Source organism: Athalia rosae, chromosome 7, assembly GCF_917208135.1.
Source record: "Athalia rosae chromosome 7, iyAthRosa1.1, whole genome shotgun sequence".
Lineage (NCBI taxonomy): Eukaryota > Metazoa > Arthropoda > Insecta > Hymenoptera > Athaliidae > Athalia > Athalia rosae.
Window position 1 is genome coordinate 7825278 of NC_064032.1, and position 21509 is coordinate 7846786.

At 54.7% G+C, this 21509-nt stretch overlaps 2 non-coding genes across 2 annotated transcripts; both read left to right on the top strand.

Annotated features, from left to right (window-relative positions):
* Positions 1 to 5263: 5263 nt before the first annotated feature.
* LOC125501970 lies at positions 5264 to 5447 on the top strand. Its single transcript, XR_007279717.1, has one exon. It is a non-coding gene; the product is annotated as a U2 spliceosomal RNA (small nuclear RNA).
* A 6761-nt stretch (positions 5448 to 12208) lies between these two features.
* On the top strand, positions 12209 to 12392 carry LOC125501978. Its single transcript, XR_007279725.1, has one exon. It is a non-coding gene; the product is annotated as a U2 spliceosomal RNA (small nuclear RNA).
* The last annotated feature ends 9117 nt before the right edge of the window (positions 12393 to 21509 follow it).

Genomic DNA, 21509 nt, shown 5'->3' on the forward strand with positions numbered 1-21509 from the left:
GTGCGGCGTGTGTGGCTTCACCGGCGACGGGAGGTATCCTCTGAAGGCGGTGAAGACACATCACGCCGCCGCGCATGCAAACAATAATAATAATCCTCCATGCGCCCCGGGAACAGGTCTGAGTGCGAGGAGAACGGGGGCAAGTGTGGCTGGGTCTAATGCTTCGGGCCGAGGGAGGCTCGATAATTTTATTAATTCTAGAGAGACAAGAGACGAAGCCGCGACGCAGGGACGGGGTCGAGGAACAGTCGAGGCCCAGAGAGAGCAGCCGACCATCAGCGCAACAGGGGCGGCGGTTACCAGGAGGAGGGCTGCTGCTACATTACCACCACCACCGACAGCAGCAGCCAGGCGCGGAGCGACCACCACCTCAAGCTCCGCGCCAACAACCAGGACCCCGACGACGACGCCGGCGACAACTCCGTCGCAACCAACACCTCCAGCGACGGAGGAACTTCTGCCACGGCCTAGGAGGGCCGCCCCTTCACAAGCAGCAGCAACAACATCAGCAGCGCCCGCTACGGTGGCACCCACCATCACCACCTCAGCAGCCGGGCCGACGAGCACCGCGGAGAGGAACCCCGATCCACCGGCGAGGGGCCCAAACAACATCTACGAGGGCCCCATGACTAGGAGTAGACGCGCCAGCAGCGTGCCGGTGGATGCCCGGCCGACCACCCGCCGGGCAGCGATTAGCAGAGGGGCAGCGGTGCCAACGCCTGGCTCCACATCAGCGAGGGAGACCCCGGCACCGAAGACGACATCACCCACCAACACCATCCGGGGACTAGTGCCGGGGTCAGAAGAGACGGCGGCCCCACCATCCTACGCCGCCGTCACGATGGGTGCCACGAGGCCGTCGCAGGCCGACGGGGATGCCGCAGCAGCACGCAGAGGGCTGTGGCCGGCATTAAGAGCTACGTCGCTCCCGCCGGGGATGGCGGGAGGCCCCCACAGCCCTCCTACGAGGGAAAGCCGGGGCCCAGCCATCCTGTTAACCATCAGCGAAGAGCTGAGGGCCCCGGCGAGCGGACTGCTCGGATCCCCAACTTTGCCTGTGACCCTCACAACGACGACCGTCACAACAACGACATCGAAGGGACCCATCACCACCTCCAGGGTCCAGGGGGGAGGCAACGAGAGGAGCGCCGCGTCACCACCACCATCACCACCAGCGGCGCGAGTCCTCCCCCCTCCGGCGGTCGTCGGCGTAGCGGGGCCATCCAGGGCGGTCCCTCCTCAGCAACAGCATCACAACAGCAGCAGCAACACCAACAGCAGCACGCCGTGGCAGGAGGTCAACGGGCGGGTCCGCAGACGACATCCCAGCGGGCCCGCGTCGCCGGCCGAGGACTCGGAAGACGAGGGGACGCCGCCGCCTCCTCCACAAGCACCAGCGAGGCCTCGACTGTCTCCCGACACCGCCCGGGCGCTCCGGAGAAGTAACAACACGAGCAGAGAGTCTCCCACGACGTCGCGGCGAAGCTCAGGGCGGTTTGCAGGGAGCCGATTTTTATTTAATGACAACTGCCTGAGTAACGATAGTATAAACAATAATAATAGTAGTATAATTGAAAATAATAATAGATTTAGTATTTTAACATTAGACGGCACGCTAAATTCGGACAACGCAATTTCAGATCCGCCTGAAGCGTGTTCTACGGGAGAACGAGGTCGTCGATCATCATCCGGGGGAAACAGGAGTAATTCAAGGGGAGGGTTTTTCAACTTGCGAGGGAAGGGAATTAGGGGAGGTCGAGGGCATCGACGGGGCGCACCCGGACAAGCTGTGGGGGGTGGGAGTCTTGCCTCCACGGAGCGGGCGACCCAACCTGTGAGTAGTCACGGATCGTCTGCTGTCTCTCGCCGTTCACCGACCCCAAGGCAACAACCGCTGACGCCTGCCGATCAGTCCCGCCGCCGGCAGCCTGCCACCCGGCAAACTACGGAAGTGCTGCCGGACGAGCGGGAGTTACTGATTGGTATGGCGGAGGCGGTTGTTTGTATCGAAGAGCTGGAGGAGGCTGCAGCGCAAGCTGCAGCTTTCCTCCAAGGCCTTGGGGCAGAACGGGTGCGCGGTGAGGGGGGTAGATCGGGAGGTGGGAGTGGCGGTGGAGAGCGTAGGGGTCGTGGAGCTGGACCCGGGCGTGGTTCGAGGGATCGCCCCGATCGCCAGCAACAACAAAATAGGGAACAACAACTACCGCAACAAGAGGGACCGGGGAGGGCTCTTCCGGATATACGGGATCGCGTGGCGGAGGCCGCAAGACTGCAAAAACTCTACAGGGGGAACCGCCGGCGTGCAGTCCAGGAGGTGCTTCAGGGTCCGTCCCAGCACTGTCAAGTGTCGAAGGGACGGATCATGGAGCACTTCGTGGCAATGTACAGTCCGGCGGGGAACTTGGGAGTGCGACCTCCGCCTCCCCGTTACGGGGCTCCAGACGAAGGTAGCACCGGCAGTCTGCTTCAGCCGTTCTCGGTGATGGAGGTCGACCTCCGGCTCAGGCGCATGTCCAACACTGCGCCGGGGCCGGACGGTTTGACCTACCGCGATCTGAGAGGGGCTGACCCAGACTGTCGGTTGCTCACCTCTCTATTCAACGCCTGTAGACGTCTGGAGGCGATCCCGGATATCTGGAAGTCGTCCAACACGGTCCTGATTCATAAGAAAGGCGATCGGGACGATCTCTCGAACTGGCGTCCGTTGGCCCTAGGTGACACGACTCCGAAACTCTTTGCCGCTGTTCTTGCTGACCGTCTGCTCAAGTGGACGATCCGCAATAAGCGTCTTAGCACGGCTCAGAAGGGCTTCCTGCCATGTGAGGGGTGTTTTGAACACAACTTCGTGCTGCAGGAAGTCCTGAACGACGCTCGCAGGAGGGGCCGTCAGGTGGTGGTGGCGTGGTTGGACCTGACCAACGCGTTTGGTTCGGTCCCCCACGCATCCATCCACCGTGCTCTGGAGGAGGCCGGGCTCCCACTCGCCATACGCAACATAGTGGAGAGCATGTACGATGGCTGCTCCACCCGGGTGCGCACCGCCGATGGCCTCACCGACCCTATAATAATGAATGCGGGGGTCAAGCAAGGGTGTCCGATGAGCCCTGTAGTGTTTAACCTTGCGGAGGAACCGGTCCTTCGGGCGGCCGCTTCCAGTGATGCGGGTTATACACTGCAGGGCCATCGGCACAATATATTAGCCTATGCTGACGACCTCGTTCTCATAGCCGACGCTGCTGAGGGAATGGAAGAACTTTTGAGACGAGTGGAATCAGCAGCGAACGGCATCGGGCTCCACTTCAACCCTGCAAAATGCGCGACATTACACCAAGATTGCAGGGGAACGCGCAGGGTGGTTCCGACACGATTCAGAATACAAGACACAGAGATAAGAGCCCTGGCAGCCGGTGAGTCTTATCAGCACCTCGGAGTCCCCACCGGCTTCCAAGTAAAACAAACACCGATATTGACGATCGGCGAGCTTGTCCGAGATCTCCGGGCCGTCGACGAGTCCCTTCTCACCCCTTGGCAGAAAGCCGAAACAGTCGCAACGTTTCTGTTGCCGCGACTGGGCTTTCTGCTGAGGGGAGCACACGTTGAGAAGGGACCGCTCAAGGAGGCGGATAGGCTTATTAAAAAACTAGCAAAAAAGTGGATGCACCTACCCCAGAGGGCGAGCGCGGAGATTGTCTTCCTCCCTCCCAGCCGGGGGGGATGTGGGCTTCTCCCGCTCGCCGATCTGGGGGATATATTAACGATAGGGCACGCCTTCCGCCTCCTGACCGTAGAGGACGGGGTGGTGCGGGGTCTAGCCTGGTCTTCCCTGGAGGCGGCTGTCGCCAGGAAGATCGGGCGAAACCCTTCCGCCGCGGATCTGGCGACCTATCTCTCCGGTTCGCTGGAGGGAGAGTTCGCCAGAGACGGGGGGGACATCGCCTCGCTCTGGTCAAGAGCGAGAAACGCGGCGCGGCGGTCCGAGGACAAGCTCGCCGTGAAATGGAAATTTTTAGAAACCCGACAAGAGCTGGTGGTGACGATGAGGGGCTCGCGCGAAAGGGAGACAACGGTATCTCCGGACTCACGTGACCAGGTCATCCGCCGATTGCGGCTGGCAGCGGTCGAATATTATCAATTAAAACTAAAACGAAAACCGGACCAGGGGAAGGTATTCCGGGTGTCGTCGCTGACGAATGTGTCAAATCACTTTCTTCGCGGCGGCAACTTTACCCGCTTCGCTGATTGGCGCTTCATCCACCGCGCCCGCCTGGACGTTCTCCCCCTTAACGGGGCGAGACGCTGGGGGGACGGTGATAAGCGTTGCCGGCGCTGCGGGGGGGGCCTGGAATCCCTTCCTCATGTCCTTTGCCACTGCCAGCCGCACTCGGCGGCTTGGCAACTGAGACACGATGCCGTTGTCGAACGAGTAGCTAAGGCTTGCCGTCTCCCAGGGACTATGAGGATTAACAAGAGAGTCGAGGGGGTCGACGGCGATCTGGGGGCTCTCCGCCCTGACATTGTGGTCAGGCACGAGCCCTCAAAGAGTATCGTCATCGTAGACGTCACCGTGCCATTTGAAAACACCTATAAGGCATTCGAAGAGGCGAGGGGCAGGAAAATTGAAAAATATAAGCCCCTCGCCGACGCCCTGCACGGTGACGGCTACAAGGTGGCGGTCTCTGCGATCGTCGTCGGCGCTCTCGGCTCGTGGGACCCAAAGAACGAGCAAGTGATAAATATGTTGAGGATAGGGAAAAAATACGCGGGGATGATGAGAAGGCTAATCGTGTCGGAAACCATCAAGTGGAGCCGCGATATATACGTAGAACACGTTTCAGGTGTGCGGCAATACAAAACTAGAGACGAAGCCCCTGCAAACGCACCTGAGCAGCCTCCCTCGGCATTATCTTAACGTGTTTTATGTATATTTGTTTATTTATTCATCTTTTTATTCATCTTTTTATCTATACTTTTATCTATATTTTTATCTATATATTTACTTATTTATTTTGAAACCTATTTTAAATTCTTTGACCTAGGGCCATTGCGGCCCTACACTATTAATTTTAGAAACTATTCAATTTAGGCGAGGGTCCAGATCCGGTTTTTTATTATTTGACAATTCTAAACAAGACGCTTCGAAAGCAAAAGTACCCAACCGGACCTGGCCCCCGAAAATATCTTTTTTATAGACTAATTAGCCCTCGCCAAAAAGGCGACATGTATTGTACTGATACCCCCGGGCATGCAGTGTACGCCCGGGGGAACATTTGTTGTAGAAAATAAACGCCTTTTATCTGTTCTTATCAGCTTAATATCTGATACGCTCCCCATTGGGGAGCCAGAATATTAATCTGATTTTTGGAAGTCGACGGAGTGTCGGGGGCTTGCTCCGGCTCTGTCACGGGTTGTCTCGGCATTGCAGTGCCGCCGTGTACGGCCCAATAATCTTTAACTAAACACAATACAACATTTATTTATTTTCTTTTTTTAATATTTTTCTAGCCGAGACGACCCGATCTTCCAAAATCAGACATTTTACCGACCGACGAAAAAACGACGAAAACGGACCGAGGAGTGATTTTATTACCGACGCCCAGCCACACTAACGAGACCCCCACAACAATTACTGACAGAGGGACTTACTGACTGGTAACAGGATAGGAGACTGTGCGGAGATGAAGCGGTGAGTCAGCGCCATCTTTCTTTCTTCACCTAGCGCTGTCACCCCCGGCGACAGGTGCCCGTTAGCGTGGCGTCGCCATCTTCTTTCGGAGGCGTCACGTGGTCACCTGTCAAAGGAAAAGCATGCACCCCCCCCCCCCCGTAGCAGCGTGGTCTGAAATTATGGCCACGTTTTCCCATCCCGAACGCGTGACCTTGAGGATTTGTGAAGCCGCGTGAACCGGAGCGACTCTCGCCAATCAATTCGTTGATTGGGGGGAGCCGCTCTACATAGCGCGGTGGATCGATGAGCTGGGGGAGCGTAAGTCCCGCGGTCTGAAGGATAATTTATTATACCTGATGTCGCGGGATCCTTCCGTCAGCGCGTCCGCTCGCGAAGGCGGTTGAAAAGCATCTGCGTGCAAATCAGCCGTCCGGAGCGGCGGACTCGATGCGCCCCCTCGCGGGCTGCGGCCGAAGCAAGTGACGCGAGTTGCGAGCCGAGGTGCGGCAGTCCGCGAGCCCTCCGCCCCCTCTGTCGTCGCCCGAAGGCGGCAGAGGCGACACCTACTATCGCTGTCTTTCTTCTCTATCTTCTCTCTCTTTTTTAAATGCCCGCTTTAAATGCCCACTACAGCTGTCTCCGCTATTTTTCAAATTTTCATTTTCTTACTTCTACTAATGCGCTGCTCACCACATGCTGATTCGATGCCAGTCTCGACAGTTTTCATTGTGATATTTATTTAACTGATTCTATTTATTTATTTATTTATTCGTTTATTTAAAATCCTGTTACGTTACCTTCATTGTTTAGTTAGTAAGTTTTAATTGACTGATAATTTAGTAGGCTTTTTACACCTCACTTTTTTAATTAATTGATTTTTGACTGGGCTTTCTACACCCTATTTTACTATTTACTTTAGTATATAAGGCGTAGATTTAGGTATTTGACTGACTGGGCATTTTACACCCTCTTTTTTATTTATTGATAATTGCAGGGCTTTTTACACCCTTTAGTGTTAGGTATTTATTTATTTATTTATTATTTTATTTATTGATTTAGACTAGGTAATTAGACCAGTTCAGTAAGTCCCTGACAAAAATAACAGACAAAATGACTATTCAAATTATAATTCAATTCCCGTTTCCACAAGAATTTAGGTGCCCGGAGTGTTACGCAAATAATCAAGGTAGAAGGACGGGCGGTGTATTCAAATCGCACTCGGACCTATTAAAACATGCGAAGAAACATCACCCGGGGCATACTGTTGAACACCAGTGCGGCGTGTGTGGCTTCACCGGCGATGGGAGATATCCTCTGAAGGCGGTGAAGGCACATCACGCCGCCGTGCATGAAAATAATAATAATCCTCCATGCGCCCCGGGAACAGGTCTGGGTGCGAGGAGAACAACGGGGGCTAGTGTGGCTGGATCTAATACTTCGGGCCGAGGGAGGCTCGATAATTTTATTAATTCTAGAACTACGAGTAACGAAGCCGCGACGCAGGGACGGGGTCGAGGAACAGTCGAGGCCCAGAGAGAGCAGCCGACCACCAGCGCATCAGGGGCGGCGGCTACCAGGAGAAGGGCTGCTGCCACAATACCACCGTCATCGACAGCAGCAGCCAGGCGCGGAGCGACCACCACCTCAAGCTCCGCGCCAACAACCAGAACCCCGACGACGACGCCGGCGACAACTCCGTCGCAACCAACACCCCCAGCGACGGAGGAACTTCTGCCACGGCCCAGGAGGGCCGCCCCTACGCAGGCAGCAGCAACGACATCAGCAGCGCCCGCTACGGTGGCACCCACCATCACCACCTCAGCAGCCGGGCCGACGAGCACCGCGGAGAGGAACCCCGATCCACCGGCGAGGGGCCCAAACAACATCTATGAGGGCCCCATGACTAGGAGTAGACGCGCCAGCAGCGTGCCGGTGGATGCCCGGCCGACCACCCGCCGGGCAGCGAGCAGCAGAGGGGCAGCGGTGCCAATGCCTGGCTCCACTTCAGCGAGGGAGACCCCGGCACCGAAGACGACTACACCCACCAACACCACCAGGGGACTAGTGCCGGGGTCAGAAGAGACGGCGGCCCCACCATCCTATGCCGCCGTCACGATGGGTGCCACGAGGCCGTCGCAGGCCGACGGGGATGCCGCAGCAGCACGCAGAGGGCTGTGGCCGGCATTAAGAGCGACGTCGCTCCCGCCGGGGATGGCGGGAGGCCCCCACAGCCCTCCTACGAGGGAAAGCCGGGGCCCAGCCATCCTGCTAACCATCAGCGAAGAGCTGAGGGCCCCGGCGAGCGGACTGCTCGGATCCCCAACTTTGCCTGTGACCCTCACAACGACGACCGTCACGACAACAACATCCAAGGGACCCATCACCACCTCCAGGGTCCAGGGGGGAGGCAACGAGAGGAGCGCCGCGTCACCACCACCACCACCACCAGCGGCGCGAGTCCTCCCCCCTCCGGCGGTCGTCGGCGTAGCGGGGCCATCCAGGGCGGCCCCTCCTCAACAGCAACAACAGCACAACAACAGCAGCAACACCAACAGCAGCACGCCGTGGCAGGAAGTTAACGGGCGGGTCCGCAGACGACATCCCAGCGGGCCCGCGTCGCCGGCCGAGGACTCGGAAGACGAGGGGACGCCGCCGCCACCTCCTCAAGCACCAGCGAGGCCTCGACTGTCTCCCGACACCGCCCGGGCGCTCCGGAGAAGCAACAACACGAGCAGAGAGTCTCCCACGACGTCGCGGCGAAGCTCAGGGCGGTTTGCAGGGAGCCGATTTTTATTCAATGACAACTGCCTGAGTAACGATAGTATAAACAATAATAATAATAGTAGCTTGATTGAAAATAACAATAGATTTAGTATTTTAACTCTTGACGGCACGCTTAACTTAGACAACGCAATTTCAGATCCGCCTGAAGCGTGCTCTACGGGAGAACGAGGTCGTCGATCATCATCCGGGGAAAACAGGAGTAATTCAAGGGGAGGGTTTTTCAACTTGCGAGGGAAGGGAACTAGGGGAGGTCGAGGGCACCGACGGGGCGCACCCGGACAAGCTGTGGGGGGTGGGAGTCTTGCCTCCACGGAGCGGGCGACCCAGCCTGCGAGTAGTCACGGATCGTCTGCTGTCTCTCGCCGTTCACCGACCCCAAGGCAACAACCGCTGACGCCTGCCGATCAGTCCCGCCGCCGGCAGCCTGCCACCCGGCAAACTACGGAAGTGCTGCCGGACGAGCGGGAGTTACTGATTGGTATGGCGGAGGCGGTTGTTTGTATCGAAGAGCTGGAGGAGGCTGCGGCGCAAGCTGCAGCTTTCCTCCAAGGCCTTGGGGCGGAACGGGTGCGCGGTGAGGGGGGTAGATCGGGAGGTGGGAGTGGCGGTGGAGAGCGTAGGGGTCGTGGAGCTGGACCCGGGCGTGGTTCGAGGGATCGCCCCGATCGCCAGCAACAACAAAATAGGCAACAACAACTACCGCAACAAGAGGGACCGGAGAGGACTCTTCCGGATATACGGGATCGCGTGGCGGAGGCCGCTAGAATTCAAAAACTCTACAGGGGGAACCGCCGGCGTGCAGTCCAGGAGGTGCTTCAGGGTCCGTCCCAGCACTGTCAAGTGTCGAAGGGACGGATCATGGAGCACTTCGTGGCAATGTACAGTCCGGCGGGGAACCTGGGAGTGCGACCTCCGCCTCCCCGTTACGGGGCTCCAGACGAGGGTAGCACCGGCAGTCTGCTTCAGCCGTTCTCGGTGATGGAGGTCGACCTCCGGCTCAGGCGCATGTCCAACACTGCGCCGGGGCCGGACGGTTTGACCTACCGTGATCTGAGGGGGGCTGACCCAGACTGTCGGTTGCTCACCTCTCTATTCAACGCCTGTAGACGTCTGGAGGCGATCCCGGATATCTGGAAGTCGTCCAACACGGTCCTGATTCATAAGAAAGGCGATCGGGACGATCTCTCGAACTGGCGTCCGCTGGCCCTAGGTGACACGACTCCGAAACTCTTTGCCGCTGTTCTTGCTGACCGTCTGCTCAAGTGGACGATCCGCAATAAGCGTCTTAGTACGGCTCAGAAGGGCTTCCTGCCATGTGAGGGGTGTTTTGAACACAACTTCGTGCTGCAGGAAGTCCTGAACGACGCTCGCAGGAGGGGCCGTCAGGTGGTGGTGGCGTGGTTGGACCTGACCAACGCGTTTGGTTCGGTCCCCCACGCATCCATCCACCGTGCTCTGGAGGAGGCCGGGCTCCCACTCGCCATACGCAACATAGTGGAGAGCATGTACGATGGCTGCTCCACCCGGGTGCGCACCGCCGATGGCCTCACCGACCCTATAACAATGAATGCGGGGGTCAAGCAAGGGTGTCCGATGAGCCCTGTAGTGTTTAACCTTGCGGAGGAACCGGTCCTTCGGGCGGCCGCTTCCAGTGATGCGGGTTATACACTGCAGGGCCATCGGCACAATATATTAGCCTATGCTGACGACCTCGTTCTCATAGCCGACGCTGCTGAGGGAATGGAAGAACTTTTGAGACGAGTGGAATCAGCAGCGAACGGCATCGGGCTCCACTTCAACCCTGCAAAATGCGCGACACTACACCAGGATTGCAGGGGAACGCGCAAGGTGGTTCCGACACGATTTAGAATACAGAATACAGAAATAAGAGCCCTGGCAGCCGGTGAGTCTTATCAGCACCTCGGAGTCCCCACCGGCTTCCAAGTAAAACAAACACCGATATTGACGATCGGCGAGCTTGTCCGAGATCTCCGGGCCGTCGACGAGTCCCTTCTCACCCCTTGGCAGAAAGCCGAAACAGTCGCAACGTTCTTGTTGCCGCGACTGGGCTTTCTGCTGAGGGGAGCACACGTTGAGAAGGGACCGCTCAAGGAGGCGGATAGGCTAATTAAAAAACTAGCAAAAAAGTGGATGCACCTACCCCAGGGGGCGAGCGCGGAGATTGTCTTCCTCCCTCCCAGCCGGGGGGGATGTGGGCTTCTCCCGCTCGCCGATCTGGGGGATATATTAACGATAGGGCACGCCTTCCGCCTCCTGACCGTAGAGGACGAGGTGGTGCGGGGTCTAGCCTGGTCTTCCCTGGAGGCGGCGGTCGCCAGGAAGATCGGGCGAAACCCTTCCGCCGCGGATCTGGCGACCTATCTCTCCGGTTCGCTGGAGGGAGAGTTCGCCAGAGACGGGGGGGACATCGCCTCGCTCTGGTCAAGAGCGAGAAACGCGGCGCGGCGGTCCGAGGACAAGCTCGCCGTGAAATGGAAATTTTTAGACACTCGACAAGAGCTGGTGGTGACGATGAGGGGCTCGCGCGAAAGGGAGACAACGGTATCTCCGGACTCGAGAGATCAGGTCATCCGCCGATTGCGGCTGGCAGCGGTCGAATATTATACACTAAAACTTAAACGTAAACCGGACCAGGGGAAGGTATTCCGGGTGTCGTCGCTGACGAATGTGTCAAATCACTTTCTTCGCGGCGGCAACTTTACCCGCTTCGCTGATTGGCGCTTCGTCCACCGCGCCCGCCTGGACGTTCTCCCCCTTAACGGGGCGAGACGCTGGGGGGACGGTGATAAGCGTTGCCGGCGCTGCGGGGGGGGCCTGGAATCCCTTCCTCATGTCCTTTGCCACTGCCAGCCGCACTCGGCGGCTTGGCAACTGAGACACGATGCCGTTGTCGAACGAGTAGCTAAGGCTTGCCGTCTCCCAGGGACCATGAGGATAAACAAGAGAGTCGAGGGGGTCGACGGCGATCTGGGGGCTCTCCGCCCTGACATAGTGGTCAGGCACGAGCCCTCAAAGAGCATCGTCATCGTAGACGTCACCGTGCCATTTGAAAACACCTATCAGGCATTTGAAGAGGCGAGGGGCAGGAAAATTGAAAAATATAAGCCCCTCGCCGACGCCCTGCACGGTGACGGCTACAAGGTGGCGGTCTCTGCGATCGTCGTCGGCGCTCTCGGCTCGTGGGATCCTAAAAATGAGTCGGTTTTAAATATGTTGAGGATAGGAAAGAGATATGCAGGATTGATGAGAAGGCTAATCGTGTCGGAAACCATCAAGTGGAGCCGCGATATATACGTAGAACACGTTTCAGGTGTGCGGCAGTATAAAACCCGTGACGAAGCCCCTGCAAACGCACCTGAGCAGCCTCCCTCGGCAATATTTTAACGTGTTTTATGTATATTTGTTCATTTATTCATCTTTTTATTCATCTTTTTATCTATATTTTTATCTATATTTTTATCTATATATTTACTTATTTATTTTGAAACTTATTTTAAATTCTTTGACCTAGGGCCATTGCGGCCCTACACTATTATTTTTAGAAATTATTCAATTTAGGCGAGGGTCCAGATCCGGTTTTTTATTATTTGATAATTTAAAAAATGACGCTTCGAAAGCAAAAGTACCCAACCGGATCTGGCCCCCGAAAATATCTTTTTTATAGACTAATTAGCCCTCGCCGAAAAGGCGACAAGTATTGTACCGATACCCCCGGGCATGCAGTGTACGCCCGGGGGAACATTTGTTGGAGAAAATAAACGCCTTTTATCTGTTCTTATCAGCTTAATATCTGATACGCTCCCCATTGGGGAGCCAGAATATTAATCTGATTTTTGGAAGTCGACGGAGTGTCGGGGGCTTGCTCCGGCTCTGTCACGGGTTGTCTCGGCATTGCAGTGCCGCCGTGTACGGCCCAATAAGCTCTAAATAAACACAAGCAACACTTTTATTGTATTTTCTTTTTTTTTATTTTTGCAGCCGGGACGACCCGAAACTTCCAAAAATCAGACATTTTACCGACCGACGCAAAACGAGAAAATTACGGACCGGGGAGCGATTTTAATACCGACGCCCAGCCACACTAACGAGACCCCCACAACAATTACTGACAGAGGGACTTACTGACTGGTAACAGGATAGGAGACTGTGCGGAGATGAAGCGGTGAGTCAGCGCCATCTTTCTTTCTTCACCTAGCGCTGTCACCCCCGGCGACAGGTGCCCGTTAGCGTGTCGTCGCCATCTTCTTTCGGAGGCGTCACGTGGTCACCTGTCAAAGGAAAAGCATGCACCCCCCCCCCGTAGCAGCGTGGTCTGAAATTATGGCCACGTTTTCCCATCCCGAACGCGTGACCTTGAGGATTTGTGAAACCGCGTGAACCGGAGCGACTCTCGCCAATCAATTCGTTGATTGGGGGGAGCCGCTCTACATAGCGCGGTGGATCGATGAGCTGGGGGAGCGTAAGTCCCGCGGTCTGAAGGATAATTTATTATACCTGATGTCGCGGGATCCCTCCGTCAGCGCGTCCGCTCGCGAAGGCGGTTGAAAAGCATCTGCGTGCAAATCAGCCGTCCGGAGCGGCGGACTCGATGCGCCCCCTCGCGGGCTGCGGCCGAAGCAAGTGACGCGAGTTGCGAGCCGAGGTGCGGCAGTCCGCGAGCCCTCCGCCCCCTCTGTCGTCGCCCGAAGGCGGCAGAGGTGACACCTACTATCGCTGTCTTTCTTCTCTATCTTCTCTCTCTTTTTTAAATGCCCGCTTTAAATGCCCACTACAGCTGTCTCCGCTATTTTTCAAATTTTCATTTTCTTACTTCTACTAATGCGCTGCTCACCACATGCTGATTCGATGCCAGTCTCGACAGCTTTATTGTGATATTTATTTGACTGATTCTATTTATTTATTTATTTATTCGTTTATTTAAAATCCTGTTACGTTACCTTCATTGTTTAGTTAGTAAGTTTTAATTGACTGATAATTTAATTTAGTAGGCTTTTTACACCTCTCTTTTTTATTTTAATTAATTTATATTGTTGACTGGGCTTTCTACACCCTATTTTACTATTTACTTTAGTATATAAGGCGTAGATTTAGGTATTTAACTGACTGGGCATTTTACACCCTCATTTTTATTTATTGATAATTGCAGGGCTTTTTACACCCTTTAGTGTTAGGTATTTATTTATTTATTTATTATTTTATTTATTAATTTAGACTAGGTAATTAGACCAGCTCAGTAAGTCCCTGACAAAAAACGAAAACAGACAAAATGACGATTCAAATAATAATTAAATTCCCATTTCCACAGGAATTCAGGTGCCCAGAATGTTTTGAAAATAATCAAGGGAGAAGGACGGGCGGAGTGTTCAAATCGCACTCGGACCTGCTAAAACATGCGAAGAAACATCACCCGGGGCACACAGTCGAACACCAGTGCGGCGTGTGTGGCTTCACCGGCGACGGGAGGTATCCTCTGAAGGCGGTGAAGGCACATCACGCCGCCGCGCATGATAATAATAATAACCCTCCATGCGCCCCGGGAACAGGTCTGGGTGCGAGGAGAACGGGGGCAAGTGTGGCTGGTGCTAATACTTCGGGCCGAGGGAGGCTCGATAATTTTATTAATTCCAGAGTAACGAGTAATGAAGCCGCGACGCAGGGACGGGGTCGAGGAACAGTCGAGGCCCAGAGAGAGCAGCCGACCACCAGCGCAACAGGGGCGGCGGTTACCAGGAGAAGGGCTGCTGCCACAATACCACCACCACCGACAGCAGCAGCCAGGCGCGGAGCGACCAACACCTCAAGCTCCGCGCCAACAAGGACCCCGACGACGACGCCGGCGACAACTCCGTCGCAACCAACACCCCCAGCGACGGAGGAACTTCTGCCACGGCCCAGGAGGGCCGCCCCCACGCAGACAGCAGCAACAACATCAGCAGCACCCGCTACGGTGGCACCCACCATCACCACCTCAGCAGCCGGGCCGACGAGCACCGCGGAGAGGAACCCCGATCCACCGGCGAGGGGCCCAAACAACATCTACGAGGGCCCCATGACGAGGAGCAGACGCGCCAGCAGCGTGCCGGTGGATGCCCGGCCGACCACCCGCCGGGCAGCGATTAGCAGAGGGACAGCGGTGCCAACGCCTGGCTCCACTTCAGCGAGGGAGACCCCGGCACCGAAAACGACAACACCCACCAACACCACCAGGGGACTAGTGCCGGGGTCAGAAGAGACGGCGGCCCCACCATCCTATGCCGCCGTCACGATGGGTGCCACGAGGCCGTCGCAGGCCGACGGGGATGCCGCAGCAGCACGCAGAGGGCTGTGGCCGGCATTAAGAGCTACGTCGCTCCCGCCGGGGATGGCGGGAGGCCCCCACAGCCCTCCTACGAGGGAAAGCCGGGGCCCAGCCATCCTGTTAACCATCAGCGAAGAGCTGAGGGCCCCGGCGAGCGGACTGCTCGGATCCCCAACTTTGCCTGTGACCCTCACAACGACGACCGTCACGACTACGACATCACGGGGACCCATTACCACCTCCAGGGTCCAGGGGGGAGGCAACGAGAGGAGCGCCGCGTCACCACCACCATCACCACCAGCGGCGCGAGTCCTCCCCCCACCGGCGGTCGTCGGCGTAGCGGGGCCATCCAGGGCGGTCCCTCCTCAACAACAGCAACAGGGCAACAACAGCAGCAACACCAACAGCAGCACGCCGTGGCAGGAGGTCAACGGGCGGGTCCGCAGACGACATCCCAGCGGGCCCGCGTCGCCGGCCGAGGACTCGGAAGACGAGGGGACGCCGCCGCCACCTCCTCAAGCACCAGCGAGGCCTCGACTGTCTCCCGACACCGCCCGGGCGCTCCGGAGGAGTAACAACACGAGCAGAGAGTCTCCCACGACGTCGCGGCGAAGCTCAGGGCGGTTTGCAGGGAGCCGATTTTTATTTAATGACAACTGCCTGAGTAACGATAGTATAAACAATAATAATAGTAGTTTAATTGAAAATAATAATAGATTTAGTATTTTAACTCTTGACGGCACGCTTAACTTAGACAATGCAATTTCAGATCCGCCTGAAGCGTGCTCTACGGGAGAACGAGGTCGTCGATCATCATCCGGGGGAAACAAGAGTAACTCAAGGGGAGGGTTTTTCAACTTGCGAGGGAAGGGAACTAGGGGAGGTCGAGGGCATCGACGGGGCGCACCCGGACAAGCTGTGGGGGGTGGGAGTCTTGCCTCCACGGAGCGGGCGACCCAACCTGTGAGTAGTCACGGATCGTCTGCTGTCTCTCGCCGTTCACCGACCCCAAGGCAACAACCGCTGACGCCTGCCGATCAGTCCCGCCGCCGGCAGCCTGCCACCCGGCAAACTACGGAAGTGCTGCCGGACGAGCGGGAGTTACTGATTGGTATGGCGGAGGCGGTTGTTTGTATTGAAGAGCTGGAGGAGGCTGCGGCGCAAGCTGCAGCTTTCCTCCAAGGCCTTGGGGCGGAACGGGTGCGCGGTGAGGGGGGTAGATCGGGAGGTGGGAGTGGCGGTGGAGAGCGTAGGGGTCGTGGAGCTGGACCCGGGCGTGGTTCGAGGGATCGCCCCGATCGCCAGCAACAACAAAATAGGGAACAACAACTACCGCAACAAGAGGGACCGGAGAGGACTCTTCCGGATATACGGGATCGCGTGGCGGAGGCCGCTAGAATTCAAAAACTCTACAGGGGGAACCGCCGGCGTGCAGTCCAGGAGGTGCTTCAGGGTCCGTCCCAGCACTGCCAAGTGTCGAAGGGACGGATCATGGAGCACTTCGTGGCAATGTACAGTCCGGCGGGGAAACCTGGGAGTGCGACCTCCGCCTCCCCGTTACGGGGCTCCAGACGAAGGTAGCACCGGCAGTCTGCTTCAGCCGTTCTCGGTGATGGAGGTCGACCTCCGGCTCAGGCGCATGTCCAACACTGCGCCGGGGCCGGACGGTTTGACCTACCGCGATCTGAGAGGGGCTGACCCAGACTGTCGGTTGCTCACCTCTCTATTCAACGCCTGTAGACGTCTGGAGGCGATCCCGGATATCTGGAAGTCGTCCAACACGGTCCTGATTCATAAGAAAGGCGATCGGGACGATCTCTCGAACTGGCGTCCGTTGGCCCTAGGTGACACGACGCCGAAACTCTTTGCCGCTGTTCTTGCCGACCGTCTGCTCAAGTGGACGATCCGCAATAAGCGTCTTAGCACGGCTCAGAAGGGCTTCCTGCCATGTGAGGGGTGTTTTGAACACAACTTCGTGCTGCAGGAAGTCCTGAACGACGCTCGCAGGAGGGGCCGTCAGGTGGTGGTGGCGTGGTTGGACCTGACCAACGCGTTTGGTTCGGTCCCCCACGCGTCCATCCACCGTGCTCTGGAGGAGGCCGGGCTCCCGCTCGCCATACGCAACATAGTGGAGAGCATGTACGATGGCTGCTCCACCCGGGTGCGCACCGTCGATGGCCTCACCGACCCTATAACAATGAATGCGGGGGTTAAGCAAGGGTGTCCGATGAGCCCTGTAGTGTTTAACCTTGCGGAGGAACCGGTCCTTCGGGCGGCCGCTTCCAGTGATGCGGGTTATACACTGCAGGGCCATCGGCACAATATATTAGCTTACGCCGACGACCTCGTTCTCATAGCCGACGCTGCTGAGGGAATGGAAGAGCTTTTGAGACGAGTGGAATCAGCAGCGAACGGCATCGGGCTCCACTTCAACCCTGCAAAATGCGCCAGTTTACACCAGGATTGCAGGGGAACGCGCAAGGTGGTTCCGACACGATTTAGAATACAGAATACAGAAATAAGAGCCCTGGCAGCCGGTGAGTCTTATCAGCACCTCGGAGTCCCCACCGGCTTCCAAATTAAACAAACACCGCTTTTGACGATCGACGAGCTTGTCCGGGATCTCCGGGCCGTCGACGAGTCCCTTCTCACCCCTTGGCAGAAAGCCGAAACAGTCGCGACATTCTTGTTGCCGCGACTGGGCTTTCTGCTGAGGGGAGCACACGTTGAGAAGGGACCGCTCAAGGAGGCGGATAGGCTGATTAAGAAACTCGCGAAAAAATGGATGCACCTACCCCAGAGGGCGAGCGCGGAGATTGTCTTCCTCCCTCCCAGCCGGGGGGGATGTGGGCTTCTCCCGCTCGCCGATCTGGGGGATATACTAACGATAGGGCACGCCTTCCGCCTCCTGACCGTAGAGGACGAGGTGGTGCGGGGTCTAGCCTGGTCTTCCCTGGAGGCGGCGGTCGCCAGGAAGATCGGGCGAAACCCTTCCGCCGCGGATCTGGCGACCTATCTCTCCGGTTCGCTGGAGGGAGAGTTCGCCAGAGACGGGGGGGACATCGCCTCGCTCTGGTCAAGAGCGAGAAACGCGGCGCGGCGATCCGAGGACAAGCTCGCCGTGAAATGGAAATTTTTAGAAACTCGACAAGAGCTGGTGGTGACGATGAGGGGCTCGCGCGAAAGGGAGACAACGGTATCTCCGGACTCACGCGACCAAGTCATCCGCCGATTGAGGCTGGCAGCGGTCGAATATTATTAATTAAAATTAAAACGAAAGCCGGACCAGGGAAAGGTATTTAGGGTGTGGTCGCTGACGAATGTGTCAAACCACTTTCTTCGCGGCCTACACGAGTGTCTAAGATAAGGAAACCCAAACTACGCCGGAAAAGACAGCCATCGGGAGAGATGTGAACGGCAACACCGAACGAATCCTCAAATCCACCGGAGGATTCAAGCCAGGAGTTGGAAGGTACCAGGCGGGAAGAGCATGCCAGACAAAGAAGTGCCAAGAAAGAGCCGAACCAGTGACCATCGCCGAAAATGAAAAGCCACCCGGTACAGTATGCGTCAACCCGGAAATTCCATGGGAAATCAAACGACACCATCATCAATACGGGCAACGAAAAATACGCGGACCAACAGCGAAGGCTACGGAGATTCATTTTGTTCAGGTCAGATATGTTAAAGTCGGTAAAGCCGAATGCCAATTTATAGTTAATATGAAATTGTTATAAGTAGAGTTCGTAACAAGATGGCGAACAACAGAGTTTTGTACCAAAGAGAAATTTAATAAAAAGTCTTTTATCAAATATAAATCAACACTATTCATTAACTACAATAGGTTATGGGCCCAGACACGTTGAAAAGTGTGCTCTCAGTTTTTTGGGATTGTGTTAATTACGGGAGTTTACTCCGGAGTATTGCTGAAATGCCAGAAGAAAGATGGATTTGGCGAAGCACATAAAGCCGTTGTCGAGTAGGGCCGAATGGCCTGTTTGGAAAAGGAAGATTAGAGATCTTCTTGATTATCATGAGGGTGCATTGGACGTCATTGATGATAAGTTACACAAGCCAGAAGCTCTCAGCGGAGGAGCAACTGCTGAAGAGGTTAGAAAGCATAAAGAAACCAGTGACTCATATCGTAAGGCAAACAGCTATGCCAAGTCGATGCTAGCAAGTACAGTCACTGAGGATTTTTATCAAAAAATCATGGACACAGAAACAGCCTGTGAAGCCTGGTCGGCTTTGAAGAGAGAGTTCGAAGCCACAGATAAAGACCAAGTATTCCAGATATGTTCAGATTTCTTCTCTTTTGAGTGGAATAACGAGGAAGATGTCTCCACTCACATCGCCAAGTTAAAGAGTCTGTGGAATGAGTTGAATAATGGACTTAAAGCTAGAGGAGAAAGTGCTCTGCCAGAGTTGCTCTTGGTGTGTAAAAGTTGAAACGTTCTACCAACTGCTTTTGAATCATTCGAGTCGAGCTGGATGTTACTTACAAAAAACGAGCAGAGGACGTTTGATGAGTTGACATCGCAGTTATGTACGTTCGAAAGAAAATTGAAAAAAGGTGACAACAGTGCAAAATGCAAGCCAGAAGCATTGGTACTGAGAACAGATCAAGAAAGGGCAAAAATAAATCAAGAAACAAAGGTCCAGATAAGGAAGATCAGTGTAATTATTGTAAACAAAAAGGCCATTGGGTAAGCAAGTGTCCTAAGTGGATAGCAGCTGGACGTCCACCGAGGAATAAGTCAAATAATGATGTTCAAAGCAATGCACTTGATACCAATGTAGCTCTTTTTTCAATTGGCAATGATGTCTGTGAACTCGAGACAAATTGAGCAGACTGGTGGATTGACAATGGAGCAACGAGACATGTCACGAATCGTTCTGAATTTTTTGTGGAGTTCAGAGAATTCAAAACTCCTGGTGGTATAAAAGCTGCTGGAACAGAGACACTGGAGGCCCTTGGACAAGGGACAGTAGAGTTTTTGTCAAAGGTTGATAATAGAATACAAAAGTTGACTTTACCAAATGTATGGTATGTACCACAAATTTCAAAGAATTTGTTCTCTGTTCTGGCTGCACAAGATACAAAAACAAACAGTAGGTTTGAGTCTACAGTAACGAGGTGCTGGCTTGAAGTGGATGGCAGCAAGGTGCTGTGTGGAGTGCGTGAAGAAAACGGCACGCTGTACAAGGCACTAATCAATCCAGTTACTCCACAGCAAAATGCAGAAATACATTTTGCTTCTGCGAAGACTTCAATGTTGCAATTGTACCATGAAAGATGGGGACATCAAGATAAACGACATGTGAAGAAAATGCTGGAGACACAGGAAGGCATTAGAGTAAAACTGGATAAAGAAATCTGCGAGCCATGCGTCTATGGAAAGGCACACCGATTACCTTTTGGTACCAGGATACAGACAGAAAAGCCTGGAGAACTAATGTCAGGTGATGTGTGTGGGCCCTTTGATGAATCCTTTACGAGGAAGCGCTACTTGGTCGTGTTCAGAGACAGCTACACGAAGTTTCGCTACGGATACGTCGTCAAAGAGAGATCAGAAGTTAAAAAGGTACTGAAACACATGATTGCGAATGCAAGAGCTCAAGGGCATTCAATCAAGGAGTTTCTAAGTGATAATGATGGAGAATTCGACAACGCAGATGTTAAGGAGATTCTTCAAGACTACGGCATCACGCAGAGACTGACAGCACCATACACACCAGAACAAAATGGTGGTACTGAACGTGAAAATGCTGATGGCTAGAACGTTTAAGTACTCGAACGAAGAAGTCAAATTTCCAGAAGCTATTTGGGCAGAGCTTGTAAGTACTGCTATTTACATCCTAAATAGAACTGGGAAATCATCGGTAGAAGGAGTCGGTCCCTACGAACTCTGGATGGGTCGAAAGCCCAGAATAAAGCATCTGAGAATAGTTGGTTCTACTTGTTACATACATGTTCCAGTTCAGAGAAGGAGAAAAATGGATGTAAAGGCTACCAAAGGGTTCCTCGTAGGATACGATGGAGAAGAGAGATACAGAGTTTATCTAGCTAAACAGCACAAAGTAGTTCTGTCAAGAGATGTGATATTTCAAGAAAATCCCAGAGACTGTGTGGAGAGAGTCAGCGTACCTCTCAGAAATGTGAGGACTGAGAACCGAGAAGAGGAGGAAGCTAAACAACCACAATCAGATCAAGAACTTGAGGAAGAAAAAGAGAAAGTTTTTGATCAAGTAGGTAAAGGTGGTTCAGATTCTGAGGAAGAAGAAGAAATTTTTAAAACACCAGAAGGAAAACATCTCAGAGATCGTTCAGCACTGAGAAAACCACAATACCTTGAAGACTATGTCACAGCGGCAGAGGCTTTTGTTACTGAGGAAGAGACGCCGGAGACATATGAGGAAGCTTCAAAAAGTAAAAAAAGTAAACACAGGGCTGAATGGAAGAAATCCATGGACAGGGAAATGGATTCTTTAGATGAAAATCAGACTTGGGAAAATGAGGTATTGCCAGAAGGTGCCAAGGCGATCTCCTGCAAATGGGTCTATCGCTTGAAGATAAATCCAGATGGTAGTGTTGACAAGTTCAAAGCAAGGTTAGTGGCAAAAGGTTTCAGTCAACGTCAAGGAATCGATTATAGTCAGACATTCAGTCCAGTAGCGAGAATGGGGACAATACGCTCCGTGTTAAGTATTGCGGCTAGTGAGAAGATGCAAATTGCTCAG